Below are 24125 nucleotides of genomic sequence, written 5' to 3' on the forward strand. Positions count from 1 at the left end.
GTAACTTCGAGAGGAACGCTATCCTGCTTTCAACTTGCAGTGCAGGCAGAAAACACCATGCCCAAACCCTGAAATTTAGAACTATGTCATGGCTGATCTTCTGTGCGAGAAGGAAATATGATTCTTTGTTACTGCTCTTATCTATTGCAGACCTTGTCTGGAATCTGGTATTGAAGCTGTGCTTGATGAGTGGCCGCCTTGAACTTTCCACTGATCAATGCCGACGCTGCTGCTGCTGCATCAAAGAATAGCTTTCCGGAGGAGCCACGATCGCGTGGGAAACCTAGCGCGCTTTTTAAAAAATGGGCCAGAGTCTTGTATGCTTAAACTTCGGAACATGCCCCCTCCCAAAAAAAAGATGGCAAATGGTGACCGGCCATTTGGAAATTGGAATGTCACAACAGCAAGAGGTAAGGTGAAAAGCAGAAATCCTCTTTACAGTGAAATGACCAGACACCTCGGGATGAAAACGTGTAGGAAAAAGGAAGGCTAATATGAAGCAAGAGGACAGGAATCATATTTCTTCTCAGCGGGGTGACAAATAAAAAGTTGCCTTTATCTTTCTGTGCAAATAAACTTTACTTTAGGAATTGTGGTAGCGGGTTGGATTCCCATAAAACAGGCTTTATCTGCTGTGGTGACAACCTAAGGCGGGGAGGGGTTAGAGGCAGGGTAATTGCCATCTTTTCCATTATTTTTGTCAATATTTTTGTTATTTTGTGGAGAGATTGCAGGAGAAGTCTAGACAAATGCTATTAAGAATGAAGGGCCAAGAGAAAGGGTTTAATCTAATTCTTCGGCAGTTCGCGTGCAGAGCATGTGTCACTGGCGTTGGCCGGGATGGAATCTTCGAACACATCCAGGTGGGTCTCTGAGTAAAAACCCCCGCCTGTCCACAAGTTCTACATTTTAGGGGCTTCCCTGAATGGGTTACCTATGATAAAAGCATCCACTGGGCAGAAAGTAACCTTTGAGAGAGAAGTACAAGCCATTAGTAGCTGTTGGAAGCCAATGCCTTCTGGAGGGCCCCAGCCAACAATCAAAAGCCATAGAAATCGGGACAAGCCATGAACCTCCATCTAGACTAAGCAACGAAACAAGAGTGAGATCTGAGGCTCAGTATGTTTAACTTAGCTACCTTCACACACTGTCTGTCCATCTTCCTGGGCTGTTCGTGGACAATCAGTATTTTAAATGATTGTTAATCCTACCATGAGTTACTTACATGTTTCATCATTTTTCCCTCCTCCAGACACTCCTAACACTTTCTACTTCCTCTGGTCATGATTTGTGTGCATGCCACACCTTCCCACTCCAGACTCCCCACTGCTTGGTTTAGGTCTTTCCTTCCTTGTACCCTTTATGGTTCCTGGCTCTGTGCTCCATTTATAGTAGGCATCCACATGTTTGTTGAATGACTGATTGATTGAATGAATATATGAGGGCCTCATCCCTAAGTATTGCCATTAAAAATTCACAGCAGAAAATCTCCTCCAGCTCCTGTTCCTATTCCAGTCTGCCTGTCCCATCTCTGGGCCTCTAGACCAACCGTCACACCCATACTCAGGCACTAGCACCCAGCGAGAAGGCGCTTTAGGCTGCTGTTCCTATTCACTAAAACCATCTAAGAGTTGCTTGCTCCTCCACCCTTCTGGCTCCTTCTCAAGCCCTGTTTTCCTGACTCTGACATTGGAATAATATTGCCAGCTCCCAGCCCCAAGACAGAATGGACTATCTGATTTTGCAGCTCCCGGCTTACCCTGAGTGCGGTTTTGTACTTACCTTCCAGCTCTCTCCACATCCAGGTGCCGCTCCCCTCCTTGGAATTACATTCCCCCTACATCTACTTCAGGCAGCAGCCCCCTTGACTGACACTTCCCAGGTCAGACCTGGTCCTCCACGTCAGGGAGTGCTGCCATACCCACAGCCTAATCCTAGTTGGCAATCCCACTCCTTGGCCACACCACCCGGCCTAGACCACTGTGAGTGTCACAACCAGTCAGAGAGAACTACAACACCCCAGTTCTTATTCCAAGGATGGGAAGGCAGGTTCTCTGGCTGCTCAAAGGAAAGGAGATGCCCCTGGATGCTTTATGAGCAAAAGTAGAGACCCTTGAAACTTACAGGAAGACCACGGTCCTGCTTTCCTTACAAAGACACCATAATCAGCATTTGCTGGAGGTGGTCAGACTTGGCACCAGCCCACATGGTGCCCAGTACTGAAGAGAATGCATCCATGATGCAATCCTTGATTTCAATGCATAGCATTGTTCTTTTGTTTATAAAGTTCCATCACAAATATTTCCACGTTTGATCCAAAGCCCCGTTGGGTGGGTAGGACAGTTTTAATTGTGGTCCCATGTAACCCTTTAGAATGGGAGGTACTTCCCAGAGAGTACCATGCATCATGCATTACACACATGCACACACACATTCGCACATGCACACAAATGCTTGCACACACATGTGCTTAGACTGAGACTAACTTCTACATGCAGACAGCAGAGTATCTGGATAAATACTGTTAAATGAATGAACCTGTTGAGTGAGTTCTCAGACTCAGACTGAAACAGTCAGCCTATTTCATTCTAAACCATTGCAACCTCAGAGAAAGTAATTAAGAACTGCTGCTCCCTCTATGCCATTTGGCAATGTCTGGAGGCATTTTTGATATTCACAACCATGGGAAGTGCTATTGGCATCTAGTGGGTAGAGACCAGAGATGCTGCTAATATCCTACATGACTGGACAGCCCCGCTCCCCGACAACAAAGAATCAACCTGCCCCATATGGCAATAGTGCCCAGCTTAAGAAGCCCTGCTCTACACCCTACTTTCAAGTAGCCACCTCTGATGGATCTTAAGATGCCCCACCAACACACAAAGAGAAGGCTCCAGGCCATCCTTAGGGAATAGCCTGAAATTTGTGAAGAGTGTCTTTTTTACCCTCAAATTCTTTTCTCCTTGTCCTCTTGCCGTCTCCAAAGACATGAAAGGTGGCACATATCAGTCCCTTTCATTTCCAAGAAAGTAGCCAGAGGACTAAGCAGAGAGTCTTCAATGCCTGATGATGAGAAAGAAGAGGAGAATCTCAGAAAAGGACTGATTGAAGAGCGGCAGCCCAGAGTCTCTCTGGAGAGGAGAATGTGCACCCTCACACTCACAACCTTCTGTCGCCCTGGAGTCAATGCATTCTGCTTCCTTTCTAAACTTCGGCAGGACAGAGTCAAGTCACAAAGAGTAGGAGACACTGTCATTTATATTGTGCCCTTATCACTGCAGAAATGTGGGTCCATTCGTGAAGACACTGAGAGTGACTCCCACTTCATCCCTCCACCCTCACCACTGTAGCACACTGCTCTGGAGAGCAGTCGTTCTGGCTTGGTTGTGCCTGTGCCCTCACACCTTCTCCTGACCGCTATCCATAAGCCCTGGCTTCTAGGAGCAAGGGGTCAATGGAGCCAGCCTAGGGGGAGAACAAGTAAACAGGCAAATGGTGTCCTGGGCAAAAGGGAGAGCAGCACATACACCAAAAGAACCCACTCCAGGTGTAGAATATGCTCTCTCTCAGTCCACATCAACTCAAAGACTGATCCAGTATCAGTCATCCACAGTTTAGTATAAATAAATTTCCAGGTCCAATTGGAACTGCTGGTGGCCAATCCCAGAAACTGTCTTCTTCAACCCTACGGTGCACTACTGTAACAAGAGCTAACCTTTACTGGACCTGTCCCACAGACAAGGTTCTTGGCACTTTACAATTATTCTCCAATTCAAATCTCTCTATGACCTTAAGATAAAATTATTATTCTTATTATCCCCATTTTACAGATAAGTAAACTGAAGCACAAAAAGCTTAAGTAACTTTCCCTGTGAGTAAGTAGTGAGGACAAGATTCTGATGCAGGCAATCTGGCTCCAAAGTTTGAGCTCTTAACTGCTGCCCTTGGTCTTAAGCTGTTCCTTATCCAGGAGTACTGAGGCAAGGGTACTCTAACCCAGGATCAGTATGCACGCTCTAAGCCTTCTTTTTCTTATCTATAAAATGGGAATAATAAAAGTGCCCATCTCATAGAGCAATTGTGAGGAATAAATTAGATAATATGTGAAACACTTATCCCAGTGCATGGCACACAGCAAGTCCTCTAAGACTGTTATCATTATTATAATTGTTATTATTATCACAAAGCTAGTGAGTGGTGGGGTCAGGAAGCAACTCAGTTTTCTCCAGCTTTGAAGTCTAGACTGGGGAACTATCAAAGGAAAAAAAAGAAATAGTTTAAAAATTTAACTGTTTAGAAGTAAGCCTCTTCCCAATTAAAGATAACTGCCCAACACAAAAATCATTGAACACATTGCAATAATTTAGTGGTCTTATTCTTTTTAATCCTAACCTGTGTTCCTGTAGGCTTCATGGACTTACAGCTCTGGTTCAGACAGATTGTCTGCACTTTAAGAATCCGAAGAGGGGATGATAATGATTCCATAAGTCTGGGCTAAATTTAAAACTAATGTTGGAGGCTTATGGTCTGAACATTATGTGAGTTTGGTCCAGAGCCAAAGAATCATTAAACCATGGAGCTTAACCAAAGGGACTTCCAGTGGTCACACAAGCCATCCCTCTGTATCCAGAGGGACAGAAGCCCATTTTACTTCACTTAGCCACTTGGCATCTTCTGAAAAAAGAAAGCATTACACTGCAGCTAACGATCTTCTTCAGCACACGTTGAAAACATAAATAGCAATTGTGCTCCTTAAGAAACGGATTTTCATATATATAAATGAAGTTTTTTCAAATTCAATTCTTCTATTTCAATACAATTTTTCTGGCCATTCTTCTATTACAGTTTTCCAAATCCACAAAGCTTGTTATAGGTTCAGTATAATATCACCCCAGTGAGAAAGCTAAAAGTACCTAACACAGCATTTGGCACTTAGCATACAATCACTAAATAAGTGATAAAGGCCATGACACCTGGCAGTCCATTCTAGGTCAGGCTTTGGGGGTAGTTTCCTGTCTTCCTCATTTGAGTTAATAAGGAACACCCACACCAAGCCGATTACAGGTCCTTGAAACCCCTTTACATGGCAATTAAAAGCTTATGAGCAGTTAGCATGATCTGAACTTTGTTGCATTCAGCATCCCATCCCTAAGAAGCTTATCCTCCATGTGAATCCCCATTCCATAGCTTTTGCAAGGCCACCATGTTGCATAACTCCAGGGGTACCACAAACACCATGGTCTATGTAGTCCAACCATGGACTTGGTCAACCCTCTTGGTTATTTTCAGTGTACAACCTGCACAGTTGTATACAATAGCTTCTTACAGTTCAGAGACATTTTAGCAAAAGGAGTCCACCATTTTGTGAGAAGGATCCAGTTGCATTTTCCTAAACTACTTGAGCAGAAAAAAGGAGAGAAGTCAGTTCTTTTTGGTGAAATTCCTAACAGACATGGAAAAATTAAAGGTAAGTCTTGCTCCCTGCAGAGACGCCAGCAAATCTCAAAGTGGTGATGTAGTGAAAACCATGAATTCAGAGCTTTACTAGTTCATGGTTCTAATATTTTAGTTAGGGAGCCCTCTCTTGAGACCTTGGTCCTGATAACAGCATTTCTGATCCTGAAAAAACCAAAATGATGCTTCTTCAAAGCCCAAAGAGTATCCCTTTTTTATTGGAAAGCACTCCAAGCAAACAGCTTTCACTTTTCCCTTTGGCTTCAATTTATCATTTAGCCAAATGCAGATTCTATTTATTTCCTTCTGTGCACTTCTACCGTCAACGCTAATTAACTTGTAAGAGTTTCAGTTTTTCAAGTTCTTTAATTTAATCGTGTAATTGCAAATGTCTTAAACCCGCAAGACTTCTGTTAAACCACATATGTCTAGAGAATAATGATTTCCAGTTGAATTAGGTGTCAATCTCTTTTGAATGCCTAATTTAGGCACAATGTTCTAACTATAAAATTAGACCAACAGAAAGGTTTTACTTTTTAGAAATTTCATATTTTAACATATGTGATAACCATTTGTTGCAACCTAGGTTGGGGTATGTTCTTAAAAGTCATTTTATATGTGAATGTCTCGTTGAATTTCATGAGCATATTAGTATCACTTAACTGCATGGTTTAATCATCCATGGGAGGTTATTTAGTTCAGTAACTTGTCTTCACTCAAGTAAATATCTGACTAGATGAGATCTCGTGTTGCTCAGTGAAGAGTGATTACTCTAGAAGAAGTCAAGACATGGCGTGTAGGGCACTCCTTCCAGGAGTCTGACTGGAAAAGGGGATGAGGACAAATGGGGCAAGGAGGAGAACAGAAGATCCAGGATGATTGGGTTTTTGTTTCAAAAGTGGGAGAAATTTGAACATGTCTGAATTTGAAAGAAAAGAGCCAACAGAGACAGAGAGACTGTAGAGTGGACAATCACTAGAGCACATCCCTGAAGAGACGTAGGGAATAGGACCCAGGAAACAGTGGAGGGATTCGTCTTCCATAGGAGGAGAAATGCTGCATCTGGCGACAGTTTGTTGAATGCAGGGAGAAGCTGAAGGAGTTCCAACCAGTTAGTCTCTGTTTCCTCTGACCACTATGATTCCAGGTCAAACCACTATAAACTGGAGAAAATTTGGGGGTTTAATGTACCTCTAAATACCATTTTGTTCTTTGCACTGTATTTCACTTTACTCTGTTCCCTTCTTCCACAATTATGCATTAATATTCATTTGCAAATATTTTTACTTAATTGCTCATAAAATATCAAAAAATTTTATGTTCTCTGTTCCTAAGATCTTCTTAAGAGAAATTTGAAATCCATTAGTATTTTTAATTGCTGCACTTTCCAAATAGATGTGAATATTTTTTGCTTAGGTAGAAAGATTGCAGGGAGATGATTCAAAGTGATAACCACATCTCTGCGGTTTTTAAAACCCTCAAGCAGAACAAAACCAGAACTTCAAAAGGGTCTCTATCACTGTCCTGAAACTGCTCTCTCGAAAGTCACTATTCACTAATTTCTTGTCAAACCCAAGTCTTTTTCTCTAGATACCTTGCCAGATATGTCACTTTTAAATTCAACTCCACAAGCATTGCTGAGCATTGGTGATGCGCAAAAATCTATGTGAGTGAGTGGTGAGAGACAGTGAATAAGACATAGCCCAAGGCTTCAAGTTGTTTACAAAATAAAAAGCCAACACACACACACACACCACCCCCACTAACTATAATATAATGTAGTAAGTGCTGCACAAAGAGTACGCTCAAAGGGCTTGGGGAACCAATGGGAGAACAACTAAGTCTGTCCAGAGCAGATCAGGAAAGCCATGACAGGAAGGATTCCCCTGGGCCTTGAAGGATGAAGAGGAGACTGAGATATCAGCTGTTGTGCAGCCATCACAGCACTTTCCCCTTCACCAGGAATTCCTCTCCCCATTCTAAAGGTAGCTCTCCCAGCTCTACTCCAACCCCAACCAAGCCTGCCCTCACTTTTTATTCTTCTCCATAGACACTCGCTCTGTCAGCTCGTCTCCTCTCATTGCTTCTAATTATCAATTTTCTGATGATGTTGCCAGCCAAACCTCTCTCCTGTGGTCTTTCTCCCTTCACAGGACATTTCTACTCATGAGATGCTCCACAACCCAGAACTCAATACTCTCAGACCTGACCTCACTTTCTTGGCCATGACTGGTCTTCTGGGCCCTCTTCCTGAGTGAATATGACTTCCAGGATCACCAAAGCTCACCAGGACCTCTCCCTTTCCCAAAATCTGTTATCTTCCTATCCCTGCACAGTTTAAACTTGTACTGTATACTGTCTGCAACTGTTGCACCAGCTCACATCATTCCTCTCCAACTAAACCACAAGTTTCTTTGGTTAAGAACGATATCTATAGCTTCTCTAGAGACACTTCTCACCCACTCATCCCTACTCTCCCCATTTCCTTAGGGCCTAATCATGGAAAGTAGATGTATGCCATAAAAGCTCCCCTTGGCCATCCTGTGTTTATGGTAGACATGAGCAATCAGGCACAAAATCCAAATTTGCCTCACGATCCTTTTCAACAAAATGTTTCAGGCAGCTACTACCAATCCAGTGGAAAAAGGGCTCTCAGATGAAAATCTACTACCTAATACCTTACTAGACACAGATTTGCTCTTTAATCCATATTTGTTGATTGGTTGGATTTTGGCCTTCTTAGTAAAGTGGCCACAAAATTCTTAAAAACGATTGTATATTAAGTATAATAACTAGCATTAGGTAGTGGCTATATAGGAGAGGATTTGTAGTTTCATTGATAACACATGCTGAATTCTAGTTTCCACTTAAGATGTAGAAAGTTGAAAGAGTTTTGCCCCCACGCTTACAATGAGGGGAAAGCCAGATAATATTCAAAATCATAATTTTTCTTGAACCCATGCAAGAGCTGAGGTTGCAGGGCAAATAAGAAGCCTGAAATCTAAGGAGAGACAAGTGTCTTCAAGAAGAAACAGAACACAAGCTCTGATTTACCTGGGATAGACAATGGCCACCATACAAGCTGGTAAGGAGAATTCAGCTAAAATTATTAACCACTTGCTAAAGGCTGAAAGTGGGCCAGCATGAGACCATGGAACCTCTGGAAGCCACAGACATAGGGAAATCCACACTCATTCACAGGTTCTTCACAGGCCTCAATAGGTGCTCACAAGAAAGACTAGTGTAGAGTGGGAGGCCAGAGAAAACCATCCTCAGTGGTACAGGCCTGGAAAAGGAGAGAAGTCGCCACCGCAGGAAAAACACAATGTCCTGCCCACAGTCTTCCCCAAAGGAACAAAAACTTTAAGTTGTTGGGGAGAGGGCAATAAAACCAGTCACCCACAGGGCACAGGTGAAGATCACTGCAGCTGGGAAAAAGAAAGAGAAAAAACCTCTATCTCTTGGGGAGAGGCAGGAAACAAGACAGGCCCAAACCATTAAAGATCCCTAACATTGGGAAGGGACAAGATTACTGAGAAGACCCCACCATCAAGACTCAAGAGCACAGAGCCTGCCAAAGACTGAAGCCGAACCATGGAAACAGAACATTTCCCATCCCACTACTCCAATACCAGAGTAACAAGAATCAAGTAGCAAGCAACAGCAGAGAAACAAGCGCATGAGAGAGAAACTCTCCGAAATGCAGGCTCACTGGATGGCCTAAGGCTGAGGATGGAACAAAAACATTGAGAAAAAACTTCCAGAAGCTGAGCACCAATCTAAACACAAATTCATACTAGAGAAATGAATTTGTAAAACCTATGATGCACTGAGGGTAACCACAGCAACAACAAAATCCTGATCAACTCCTGACTAGATTGACTCATACACACACACACACTAAGGGCCTAGGGAAAAAAAGAGGTATGCCCATTTTGGACATACAAATATTTACTTCAGCTTCTAATGTCCTACATTAGAAAGATGTCCAGCTTTCAACCAAAAAGTATGAGACACACAAGGAAGCAAGAAAAAACAACACAACACACTGTCTAGAGAAAAAACAACGAACAGAACTGTACTCAGATATGACCCATATGTTGGAACTATCAGACATGGAATTTGAAATAATTCTGATTGACACATTAAAGGTTCAAGTGTAAAAGGTGGAAAGCATGCATGAACAGATGGGGAATTCAGCAGAAGGAGAACTACCAACCAATATCCCTCAGAACATAGATACAAAAATACTCAACATACTTAAAATTGAATCTAGCAATATATAAAAAGAAGAGTACATCGTGACCAAGTGGGATTTATCTCAGGGAATGCAAGGCTGATTCAACATTTGAAAATGAATTGACTTACTTTACCATATCAAAGATTAAAGAAAAAAGCCCTATAGTCATCTCAATAGTTGCAGAAAAACCCATTGGCAAAATCCAAAATCTATTCCTGATTTAAAAAAAAAAAACAAAACTTAAAAAACTAGGCATAAAAAACATTCACAACTTGACAAAGAGCATCTACAAAAAATCTACAGCTAACATCTTACTCAACAGTGAATGACTAACTGCTTTTCCCTTAAGGTTGAAAACAAAGCAAGGTTGTCTGCTCTCTACTCATACTCAACATCATATTGGAGGTTCTAGCCACTGCAGTAAAACAATACAAAGGAATAAAAACATACATATTGTAAACAGAAGAAATAAAACTCTCTCCTCATAGGTGACATGACTGTCTGCATGGGAAAATCCTCAAGAAGCTGCCAAAAAAGCTACTACAAGTCCACACACCCATTAGAATAGCCAAAATCTGGACCACTCACAACACCAAATGCCGGTGAACACCTGGAGCAACAGGAACTCTCATTCACTGGTGGAGGGAATGCAAAATGACACAGCCACTTTGGAAGACAGTTTGCCAGTTTCTCACAAAATTGAATATACTCTTATCATACAATCCAGCAATCAGCCTCCTTGGTATTTACCCAAAGAAGTTGAAAACTTATGTCCACACAAAAACCTGCACACGGGCCAGCCCAGTGGCATAGTGGTTAAGTTCATGCATTCTGCTTCGGCAGCCTGGGTTTGGAGCCTGGGTTCACGGGTGTGGATCCTGGGCACAGACCCGTACATTACCCATCAAGCCATGCTATGGTGGCATCCCACATACAAAATAGAAGAAAATTGGCACAGATATCAGCTCAGTGACAGCCTTCCTTAAGCAAAAAGAGGAAGATTGGCAACAGATGTTAGCTGGGGGCTAATCTTCCTCACCAAAAAAAATAATAATAATAACCTGCACACACATGTTTATAACTGGCTCATTCATAATGGCCAAACTTGGAAGCAACTAAGATGTCCTTCAGTAGGTGAATGGATAAATAAAATGAGTACATGCAGATAATGGAATGTTATTCAGCACTGAAAGAAAATGAGCTACCAAACCATGAAAAGACATGGAGAGGAAACTGAAATGCAGATTACAAAGTGAAAGAAACCAATGTGAAAAGGCTGCATACTATATGCTTCCAACTATAAGATATTCTCGAAAAGGCAAAACAATGGAAACAGTAAAAGGACTCGTGGTTGCCAGGGGTGGGGGAAAGGGAGGGATGAATAGACAGGGCACAGAGGACTTCTACAGAGAGTTTTTACGACAGTGAAACTACCCTGTATGATACCCTAATGATGGATACGTGTCATTGTACATTTGTCCAAACCCATAGAATATACAACACAAAGGGTGAACCTTAATGTAAACTATGGACTTTGGGTGATGATGTGTCAAAGTAGGTTCTTCAGTCATAACAAATGCACCACTCTAGTCGGGGATGTTGATAATGGGGGAGGCTACCCATGTGTTGGGGCAGGGAGTACATGAGAAACCTCTATACCTTCTTCTCAGTCTTGCAGTGAACCTAAAACTGCTCTAAAAAGTAAAGCGTATTTTTTAAAAAAGCAACTAGAACTAATAAGTGAGTTGAGCAATATCAATATACAAAAAATCAATTGTATTTCTATATAATAGCAATGAGCCACTGGAAATTGAAAATTAAAACATAGTATCATTTAAAATAGCACAAAACAAATAAAATACTTAAGCATAAATCTAACAAAATTTGTGCAAGATCTGTATACTGAAAACTATTGAACACCAATAAAAGAAATAAACAGAGACCAAATAAGTGGAGAGATACTGTGTTTGTGGGTTGAAAGCCTCAATATTATTAACATGTTAATTCTCCTCAAACTGATGTGCAGGTTCAACACAAGTTCAATAAAAGTCCCAGCAGGATATTTTGCAAAAACTGACAAGCTGATTCTAAAATTTAAATGGAAAGGCAAAGAAACTAGAGTGAACAAAATAATCTTGAAAAAAAAAAAAGAAGAATGTTGGAAAAGTCACACTACCTGATGCTAAGATATACTATGAAGCTACAGCAATCCAGACAGTGTGTACTGACAGAAGGGTAAACATATATCAATGGGACAGAACAGATACTCTACACACATATGGTCAACTGATTATGGACAAAGGTGCGAAGTCAACTCAATGAGAAAATGCAGTCTTTGTGACAAATGGTGCAGGACCACTTGGATATCCACATGCAAAAATACAAACTTCAATTTACACTCCTACCACATATAAAAATTAACTCAAAATGAATCAGACCTCATTGTGAAACCTAAAACTATAAAACTTCTAGAAGAAAACAGAGGAGAAAATCTTTGTGACACTGGGTTAGGCAAAGATACAAGAGCAAAAGCACAATCCATAAAAGAAAAAGATTGATAAACTGAACATCTTAAAAACCAATAATTTTGGCTCTTCAAAAGACACTATTACTTATATGTGGAAGATAAACAAAAACATGGATAAGGAGAACAGATTAGTGGGTACCAGAGGGGAAGTGGGTGGGAGGAGGGCAAAAGAGGTAAAGGGTATGTATGTATGGTGACGGATAAAAAATAGACTACTGGGGGGTCGACCCAGTGGCATAGTGGTTAAGTTTGCGCACTCTGCTTCAGTGGCCCAGGGTATGCAGTTTCCAGTCTCAGGCACAGACCTAGCAGTGCTCGTCAAGCCATGCTGTGGCAGCATCCTGCATAAAACGGAAGAAGATTGGCACAGATGTGAGCTCAGTAACAATCTTCCTCAAGCAAAAAGAGGAAGATTGGCAACAGATGTTAACTCAGGGCCCATCTTCCTCACCAAAAAAAAAATTAGACTATTGATGGCGAACATGATGCAGTCTATACAGAAACTGAAATACAATAATGTACACCTAAAATGTACACAATGTTTAAGCCAATATGACCTCAATAAAATAATTAAACAAAAAATAAAAACAAAAAACAAAACAGAACAAAAAGGCACTATTACAAGAATGAAAAGATAAGCCACAGACCAGGAAAAAGTACTAGCAAATCTTATATTTGATATAGGACATTGTACACAGAAAATATGAAAAGGTCTCAAAACTTAAGAAGAAGAAAACAAACAACCCAACTAAAAGACAAGCAAAAGATTTAAACGGCATTTTACCAAAGATGATATATGGGTGGAAAATAAGCACATTAAAAGATGTCCAACATCATTAGTCATTACGGAAATGCAAATTAAAATCACAATGAGATACCATTACATGCCTACCAGTATAGCTAAAAAAAATTTTTTTAACTGATAATGCCAAATGCTGATAAGAATAATTGTAACCCGTATACATTGCTGATATGAATGCAAAATGGTGCAACAATTTTGGAAAACAGTTTGGTAGTTTCTTATAAAGTTAAATATACCTTACCATATAACACAACAATCCCATTCCATTTCATTTACCCATGTGAAATGAAAACGTCTGTTCACCAAAAAAAAAAAAAACTGTACTTGAATGGTTATAGTAGCTTTATTCATAATCACCACAAACTAGAAATTTGAGTTCTGAATGGATAGACAAACTGGTATACCATGCAATGGAATACTATACAGCAATAAAAAGGAAACAGCTACTGAGACACTCAGCAACATGAGTGAATATCAAATGCAATATGCTAAATGAAAGAAGGCTACATACTGTATGATTTCATTTACATGACATTCTCAAAAAAGCAAAACACAAGGTCAAAGAACACATCAGTGGTTACCTCAGGCTGGAAAGAGGGTTTGATCATAAAGAAGCAAAGGGAATTTTTTGGAATGATAGAACTGTTTTATATCTTGATTGCGGTCGTAGTAATATGACTTATACATTAGTCAGAACTTGTAAAACTATATACTAAAAACGGAGAATTTTACTGTTTGTAAATTATATCTTAAGAAAAAAAGTAGGCTGGGGAGAATGTAAGCTTGTGATCATAGATTGAAGTTCCTGCAACATTCTCTGTGGCCATGTCTTAGACTGAATAGAACTGCATGCATAGATAGCTCCCAAATCCATCCACAAGGAATTTATAATCAAGGTGTTTGTACCCATATCATTTTGAGGATACGTGAGGCCAGGCAGCCTCTTACAACTAGTATGAAAAAAGGATGAGGAGAGGCATCCAACTCTGCCTCTTTGTCTAGCAGGAATGGAGGGAGAGACAGAGGGTGAAAGTCAGGGATTTATAGGTGCATAACTGACACACCATGCCTGTAGACAAACTTTTTGGCCATTAAGGCATCGAAGAAATCCATGCTAGCCTTAAAGTTTGTTCAATATAGTACCTGGTAAAATCCATGTTAGTTTTGGTAATCCCTAATTTACTGATGCAAACAGTCAAGTCAATGAGAGATTTATTCTAGGCAGCCAAGGCACCATGTCATGTGTTAGGGTCAATAAACATGAAAATATATATAATGCGTTCTTTGTAACCTAAGTGATTCTAAATGGACAATCCTGAAAGCTTAGCAAATTTACAAAGCAGCCCAAGTCACATTGACTTGCTTCATCAATTGGACAAATGAAGACAAACAGCTCTTATGCCAAGGAGACTTTATATTTATAATTTCCACTATAAAGAAATTTGTCCCAGAGTTTGCTATTTCCCAGGATTCACCAAGAGCAATAAAACTTCACTGGTCTACAAATTTCACACACAACGCTTATTCTCACGACCTAGGACTATTTATTAAGGCCCCACAAGCAAATGGTACTGTGAAACAAGTCAGCCACTACTCCTGCACTAAACAGATTATAACCTCAATAGACTGCATTCATGTGGACAAATGGCGCACAATGGTACAATGGACAACAGCAAATAATAATTTAACTAAATTACTAATTCAATATCTTCTGCATGTAGGGGTATTATGTGACAAATATTGGAGTATAGTTTAGCAGCCTCATTAGATCCAGAAGGCTTTGTCAACACTACACGAGAACCTGACTGTTGAGTGGACCAGACTGCTGGGTATTAGATAAAGGAGGTAGCAAGGTAGCTGAGCAGGGAATGAATTGAAGGATCAAGGGAAGAAGAAATTATGTAGACAAGCTTGTCTAGGGGAGGTAATTATTTAAAAGAAATTTCCTTTTGAAGATGGGAAATTATTAATAGTTTTTGGATCAAGGTAATAGTCTTGATCACCATCATGTGATTAAGATGGTGCCAGAGGAAAATTACTTTGCAAGAGTGTGTTTGACAGATAATAAAGGGCAAGGGCCAGAGGCAATGAGATCAGGCTGCAGATCAGATGGAATAGATCAGAGGCAGAGCTCCTGAGAAAGAGCGGATGCAGCAGAGGGCAGCAAGAAGTGGAGGGTACAGAGATTTGCTGTACAACAGAGTACCTATAGCCAACGATAAGGTGTGGCGCACTTTAAAATATGTTAAGAGGACAGGTCTAATGTTAAGTGTTCTTACCAACACACACACACACACAAGAACACAAGGAAATTTTTGGAGGTGATGGATATATTTAGTACCTTGGTTGTGGCGATGGTATCACAGATATATACATATGACCAAACTCATCAAGATGTATACATTAAATGTGTGCAATTTTTTGTATACAAATTATATCTCAATAAAGCTAAAAAAAAAGAAGTTCTTATATATTAAAAATAAAATATTACTCTTTAAAAAAAGTAGAGGGTGAATCCAGGAAATTTGCATGTTTTGCTATGAAGGAAAACAAGATGAATACACGGTACAGACTAAAAGGAGCCCCACGATTGTGAAAATCAGAGACACTAAAGATGCTTATGAGACGAGATCTCAGAGACCAAAGAACATGCAGAGAGAGTAGGGATTGCCAGAACTGGACAAAGGTCAGAAGGAGGGCTGGACAGACAACCACTCACTTTAGTGCAAGCTTACCCACGCCAAACTTCGTGGAGCCTATATTTGCAAAATAAAAGGATGAAAACAAATACCCAGGCAAGGGATTACCTAAGTCAGGTGTTTTCAAATTCTTTTTTTTTTTTTTTAGGATCAGAACCTTTGTTCAAAGGCTACCTTACATGAATATGCAAACAAATACAGTAAACGTAAGTGAGTCTGCTCTGGCTGGGGAGGAGCCCCACCTGGTAAATGCTCTCCTCCCTCCCACCTTAGCAGTGTCACGGCGGGAGGCTCTAGGATCTCAAGGGGTCCGTAAAGCAAAGTTCAAAACCTCTAGAAGTCACCCCAAAGAGATGTTTCCTCTCTCCCTTCTGTAAAACGTGTCCAAGAATGCTGCTCAAATTAACCTACCACGGCAAATATCCTAAAACTACTGCCTCTTCAAACAAACACAGAGGGCCCTGGCTTATCCATCGACGAAAATGCTATCCATCCTTCTTTAATTAAATTCTTCAACCATACATAGAATCTTAAAGTGAACACCAAAGTACCCACCACTTATGTCTAATGGATGTGAATATTTTGCCATACTTGATTACATCATTTTTAAAGAAATAAAACTTTACAGAAGCAGGTGAAAACCCCTTTTTTCTCCTCCCCAATCCCATTCTCCTCTGCGTCTCTCAGCCCAGATACCCACTGTCCTGAGGCTAGTGTTTATTCTTGCTATTAACGAATTCCTTCTTTTACTCTACACGCATATATCCCTGAACCTGCATATTATTTTCTATGTTTTTATAATGACATATGTTATACTGTATTCATCCTTCTGCAGCTTGCTTTTTTTACTCAACATGATGTTTCCAAGATCTATCCATAATGATACACATAAATCTGGCTCGCTTCTTTTAAGGGCTAAATATTACTCCATTACTTGGCTATTCCACATTTATTCATTTCCCTATTGCGGGCATTTAGTTTGCTTCCAAGTTTTCACCATGACAAACAATGCTATAATGAACATCCATGCTTGCCTTATTGTGTGCATGTTCATGACCTCCTTTAGGATATAACTGAGGTGGAATTACTGAGTATAAACAAGTGTCGATCTTTGAAGCCTCAGTTCAATTGCCACCTCCTTCAAGAGGCCTCCCCTGGCCTGCTTGAACAGAATTAAATGCTTTCTCTTCTCTGATCCTAAAAGATCTAGCAAACACCTCTATCTTGTCTTGCACTCACCAGAGGGGTGCAACCATCTCTTTGTATGTCTGTCTCCCCAAGTGAGCCGTGAGCCCCCAGAGGGCAGGGATCCCGTGCCTGGCACACAGTAGGTTCTTAACCAGTGCTCGCTGCATAAAAATTGAGGTTAACTGACAAAAGAAGGCCTGTGGCTGTGTCGGAAGTTATGGGAATGGCAACGTAAACTCCAGGACATGGCACAGATTCCATGCAGAGAGCTGTGCATAAGCCCAAGAGGGGGCCCAAATCAAGAAAAGAGATTGCATGAAATCTGAGGAGAACAGACTGCTTCTGGGTCACATTGCAAAGGAAAACTAGCTGAGCCCAACACCTTGGAGGACCCCATTATTGGTAAAATAAGAAAACAGGCCTAAAAGTAATGAAGACATTTGCCTGAAGTAAAAACTAAGGCACAAAGTCATAGACAATAAAGAGAGGAAGGACCAGGGATTACAATAGTTAAGGCTAAGACAGATATTGAAGTATTTATAGTTCTGTAAGTCTTAATTTTGCCCTACATGTGTCTATTTTTCAATTGCGTGGTTTTGTTGGTAAACATACACTCTCAGATCTTCTTAGCAGGTGTGTGAATTGGTGTACCCTTGTTCAACAACGCCTAGCACAATGATAACTGTGAGCGTCTTTTGACCCATCAACAGCACTGCTAGAATTTGTCTTGTGAATAAATGTGTTTACAAAGTCATAAAACAATTACAGTGGTAAAAGCCGTAAATGACCTAAACGCTCAACAACAGAGGACTATATAAATTATCAGGCCTCCATAGAATAGAATATTGTATGGCCATTAAAAAGAATAAGTTAGAGTTACTCCTGAAAAGGAGCTTACACAACGTGTTAAGTGGGGAAAATATGCTGTTGAATCCAAAAAGAAAAAAAAGGAATAAGGCAATATAAATAAGTATGATTTCATTTCTGTAAAACGGATACATGCTGCAAAAGACACTAGAAAATCAACAGTGTTACCTTTGGATTTTGAAGAGTATAGGGAGTAGAATTAGTTTTTACTGTTCATTTATGCCTTTTGATATTATTTGAATTTATGCGTGTGTGCTGTATTACCTTTTTTTTTTATATTTCGAAATGTCAAAAAATGAATTACTTGAGGTAGGTTGTGGTGTTTATCTGTCTTAACAGTTATGGTCATTGTCACATTTTGAGAAAAGGATGAGGCGAAAAATCATGTAACTGTCTTACAGGCAACAAGGAACGCTGCAGTCTAAGCTGCTTGTCCACACTCCAGCTCATTTCCTAGGTTCCACATTGACTTAAAAAGGCACATCCCGACAAGGCACAATAAAAGGAAAACGAGCAGCCTCTTGCCAGAAGAAACTGAGCTTCTGCGCATTTGAATAAGCCCTGAGAATTCCTTGCAGCTTTTCTGGTATAATCAGAACTCTCCCCAACCCAAGTATCACTTCATCTCATTTTTTAAAATCAACACTAATATACGAAATACAGGGCAATTAAGTTCAGAGCTGCATTTCTTTAATATTTAGGTAAATGGCCTAGTACAAACCACAGTTACGGTCTTTGACTATTCAAATTCTCATACATTCCAGTTGGGGTGGCCCACTTGGGTTTCATCTTGTGTACAAAGAGCACAGAGCCTGTTCGACTCTAATCAGATGTCCTCCTGAGAGCTCCTTCTCCCTCTTCCCTTGTGGCCAAGCCCATCCTAGCGGGGGCTGAGGTCTCCCTAGGGGATTTGGTGCAATATTTTGTCATTTTGATTGAAATGTGTGCTGTCTGGTCCCTATAGTTTAATTTAGAACGATTAAGGTTCAAGGTACATGAGCTGGCAAAGCACATTACAAACAATGGCTGCAGAATCCACTGCAAATCAATCCCCACTAAATCACCCTGAAAATCCCGGCCAGCGCCGCAAAGCCAGCCCGACCCGGCCCTTCCTCCTCTCCCCGCCCATCGTCGCCACAATAAGGAAGTCTCCATTGTTCGGTTTTGTCATGATTTCCAGAAGCGTTCATCCTTCTGGATGTAAAACTTCACAGTCTTGGTCTGGGGTCAAGGGCAGATGGGAAAAGGATGCTGAGATAGGAAAAGGATCCACACAAATGGGGAATACTTTTTCTGTTTCTCAACTCAGCTATTGACACACTATGGAAATGTGGCACCACACGAGGCTGTCTTACCTTATCGGAAATCTTTGCTCTTTCTTCATCTTCTGGTTTATTTAGACTCCTGAGAGGCAACTCCTTCCTTCCTTACCCCTCTATGCACATCTGCCCCATAAAGCTACTTGGTCCAAGAGGATGAACCGCCAATAGAAGAATCTTCTTCAGCTACAACCTACAAACATCCTATGGACCCACCTTCAGCATCCCTTATTACCGTAAAAATGGCTGAGGGCTGGCATGAGCAGCTCACCCTGTTGTCCCAGGTGGGGACACTGCAGGTTGGCACAGACCACATTTCCAGATTCAAAGGAAGTTATGAAAGCACATTGCATGACATCAAAATTTTAAATGTGCACATCCTTCCATCTAGCAATTCCACTATTAGGGTTTTTTCCAGTAGAACCCTTTTCCCAAAAAGGCAAAGATAGATATGTGAACATTCCTTGAAATGTTGTATAGTATAGAGAAAAAATTATAACCAATCTGAATTTCCACCAAGAGGGGAGTGGATAAATAAATGATGCAATTATGCAATAGAAACTCTGCAACCCTTAAAAAGAAATGTACATCTATATGAACTGATTGAGAAAAACTTTCTTAAGATGCAGCTAAATTTACAAATAAATCATAGAATGGATTGAACAGTCTGAACTCATTTTTATAAAATGCATATATGTTAGTATATGCTTTTTTTAAAAAAAAATCAGGGAAAATAGATACAATGTCCTTAACAATAGGGGGCCAGCCCCATGGCCAAGTGGTTAAGTTTGCATGTTCCACTTCAGTGGCCCAGGGTTTCGCCTGTTCTGATCCTGGGCATAGACATGGCACCATTCATCAAGCCATGCTGAGGCAGCAACCCACATGGCACTGCCAGAAGGACCTACAACTAGAATATACAACTATGTACTGGGGAGCTTTGAGGAGAAGAAGAAGAAGGAAAAAGAAAAAGAGAGAAGACTGGCAACAGATGTTAGCTCAGGTGCCAATCTTTAAAAAAAAAAATCCTTGGGGCCAGCCCAGTGGCGCAGCGGTTAAGTTCACACATTCCACTTCTCGGCAGCCCGGGCTTCACAGGTTCGGATCCTGGGTGCAGACATGGCACTGCTTGTCAAGCCATGCTGTGGCAGGCGTCCCACATATAAAGTAGAGGAAGATGGGCACAGATGTTAGCTCAGGGCCAGTCTTCTTCAGCAAAAAGAGGAGGATTGGCAGTAACTGACTCAGGGCTAATACTCCTGAAAAAAAAAATCCTTAACAATAGTTATCTCTGGAGGTGGAATTTCAAGGGAATTTTTTTCTTTACATATTTTCATTTTGTTCAATTTTTTATAAGAAGCATATATTACTTTTTTAATCAGCAAATATATATACACAAATGTAAACATATATAGTAAAGCATGATGTAAACAATGGAATTATCTTCCATTTTGCCTCATTTCTCTATCCATTCATCATTCAACAGACAGTTGTCAAAAGTCTGTTGATCTGCTGAATGCCACTGTGGTAGGTGGCAAGCCTTTAGAGAGGTTATAATCTAACGATAGGAAACACTACTCTCTATACTTCCATTAGAGCCCACAATCTTGGGCTGGCTTCCCAAACAAGCAAGATAAAGAATTCAAATAATGACCCTGATCAACTCAAGTTCTTTGTCTTCCCCTAAACTCACCTATTATGAATAGACATAAAGGTGATAACTGCCACTCTACAACTCAGGGGCTGGTCATTTGAGATCCTTCCAGCCTCTCGATGCTCAAATCTTCTCAGGGCTTACTAATAGTATAAGTATAATCACTAGCATTTATTCAGCACTTACTGTGTGTCAGACACTGCACCAAATTCTTTACCCATGTTATCTCATGTTGTCCTCACAGCAGCCTTAAGAAATAGTTACCATTATATATATTATCTTTTTTTTTTTTTACAGACATGACAGCACAGATCTGCCAAGGTCATCCAGCTAACGCATGGCAAAGCCAAGACTGCATACAGCGCAAATCTTCAGACCCCTCCAGCTGTGCTGGGCATACAGTGAGTGCTCACACCAGAAGTGGTCACTGCGGTAGCTGGTAATTCTAGTAACATTTGCTAAGCTGTCAGCCTGAGAAAGGAAACTGATGAAGCAAGGGAAAAACAAAACACAATTATGAGATTTGGAAAGTCCATGCCAGTAACCTGTCAAACTCATGATTTATGAAAAGCGTTAATGAAGTATAAACAATTCCAGGTGGGTCATTCAATCAAGCTCCTGATGGTGAGCTTTCACTGTTTGCAATCTGGGTGGCTACTGAATAGAATACTAATTCCTTATGGGAAAAAACTTCAGATTGAATTATGTTGTAATTATGAACTCAGGAAGGGGCTGGCATATAAGTATCTGTGTGCTGAGCGTGTGTATTGGCTACAAGACCAGGTCCTATTGCATCAAGCCCTCATGGAATGCAGGATGCTCTGGATTCAAGTCTAAGCTGTGATTATAGGATTTGAGAAGTGAACCCACCTCACCTTCAGTCTCCTCCCCAGCCAGTGAGGATACTGGAGCTGCCCATCTCATAGCAAAGACAATGTGTAGAAGCCAATGCAACAGGTAATCCTTGCTGGGCTCCCATCTCTTAACACTTCAGGCTCAACTTCCTCCCCAATTTCATCTAATAAATAATCTTCTAGCATCTAGCATATGACAGAAACTGTGCTTCAACACAAAGTCAAAAAAGCACATCTCTACCCCTAAGTAGTTCAAAAATCTGGTCAGGGAGCTCAATCCTGGTAGGGGGTCTACAGATAACTTCCCAGGCAGCACACTTTTAGCATGCTACTCCCTTCTGAAGAACCATTAAAAGCTGCCTACCTATTCTCAGATCAAATATAAAATTTACCTACCTTCTAACCCAAAGCATAACTTGTCTTCCTGATAAAACTCTCCAGTTCACAGCTGTCTTTCCTCAACTCCGAATGACTTCAGCATCAGTGCTTAAAATACGTTTTGGATCTCAGAGTTTTTCCTAACCCCATGCTGGGCACACAATTGGATTTTAAAAACATTTTGATCAAAATAACAAAGAAAATGCAATTACAAATGGGGAAAGGGGGATATTAGTATTAACATATTCTTCCTATTCTCATAATGAAGTTAGGCTTCTTTTACTTACTATCAAATTGCTAATTACTTACATGCTTCTGGTGTTTTTAGAACCAAACAGATCCTCAGAAGTCATCTAATTCAACCTCTCATTTTCCAGATGAAAAAATTGCCATCCAGAGAGAGAAAATGATATGTGGATTACAAATCCATCCATTTATTTATTTGATAAATATTTATTGAACATTTATTGCATGCTAGCACTATTCTGGGCCCTGGGGAAATTGACAAAGTCCCAACCCTCATGGAGTTTACATTGTAATGGAGGAGAAAGACAATAAACAAGTAAACAAATGAATATATGCCATAATTTCAAGAAGAGATGAGTGCCATGAAGGAAAAATGGAGTAAAGAGATGGTGGGGTTGGCATGTTACTTCAGATAAAATGTCAGGGAAAGGGAGCAGCAAGTGCAAAGGTCCTGAGGCAAGAATGAACTTAGTGTGCTTAAAGGACTGAGAGAAGTCTGGTGTCATTGGAGCATGGCAAATGAGGAGTAAGAGAGTTTAAAAAAATAGAAAAGGACAACATTTTTAGGGCCATGTAAGCTAGGATAGACTTTGGGTTTCACCCTAAGTGAGTTAGGAAACCATTTGTAGACTCTTAAGTACAGGAATGACATGATTATATTACACCTTTAAGAGATCATTCTGTGTGGGGCAATAGGAACTCACATTCATTGCTAATGGGAATACAAAATGGTACAGCCACTTTGGAAGACAATTTGCCGATTTCTTAAAAAACTAAACATCATATCATACAACAATAGTGCTCCTTGGTATTTACCTAAAGGAGTTGAAAACTTAGGTCCACACAAAAACCTGCACATGGATGTTTATGATAGCTTTATTCATAATTGCCAACCTTGGAGACAAGCAAGATGTCCTTCAGTAGGTGAATGGATAGATAAACTGTACTACATCCAGACAATGGAATATTATTCAGCACTGGAAAGAAATGAGCTAGCAAACCATGAAAAGACATGGAGGAATCTGAAATGCATATTAATGAAAGAAGTGAAAGAAGACAATCTGAAAAGGCTGCACACTATATGCTTCCAACTATATGACATTCTGTAAAGTGCAAAACTATGGAGACAGTAAAAAGATGAGTGGTTGCCAGGGGCTGGGGAGAGGGAGGGATAAATAGGCAGAGCAGAGAGGATTTTTAGGACAGTGAAGCTATACTCTGTATGACACTATAATGGTAGATACACGTCATTATACATTTGTCCAGACCCAGAGAATGTACAACACCAAGAGTGAGCCCTACTGTAAACTATGGACTTTGGGCCATAATGATGTGTCAATGTAGGTTCATCAGTTGTAACAAATGTACAGCTCTGGTGGAGGATGTTGATAGTGGGGAAGGCTATGCATGAGGGCAAGGAGTGTATGGAAAAATCTCTGTACATTCCACTCAATTTTGCTGTGAACTTAAAACTGCTCTACAAAACAAAGTCTAAATCAAAATAAAAGGATCATTCTAGCAGCTATATGGAAAATAAAATAGAGATCAGTGAATGGATAAGTAGAGAAATCACTGAAGAGGCTACTGCTAGTCTAGATAAGAAAGAAAGGAAGCGAGGACTAAGATGGGAATGGGGGAGGTAGTGAGAGAGGGTCAGAATTGGAGTATATTTTGAAGGTATAATTGACAGACTTGTTGTTGAACTAGATGTGAAATGTGAAGGAAAAACAGATCTTTGACCTGATGATGCTGACAAGAGAAGACTGAGGAGGAAACAGATTTGAAGTGAAATCAAAGTCTCCGCTCTGGACCCTTTAAGTCTGAAATGCTGTGTTGGACACCTGGGTGGAAACGTCGAGCAGCAGCTGAATATAAATATCTGAGATTCAGGGCTAGT

The sequence above is a fragment of the Equus przewalskii genome, chromosome 1, assembly GCF_037783145.1.
Source record: "Equus przewalskii isolate Varuska chromosome 1, EquPr2, whole genome shotgun sequence".
NCBI lineage: Eukaryota > Metazoa > Chordata > Mammalia > Perissodactyla > Equidae > Equus > Equus przewalskii.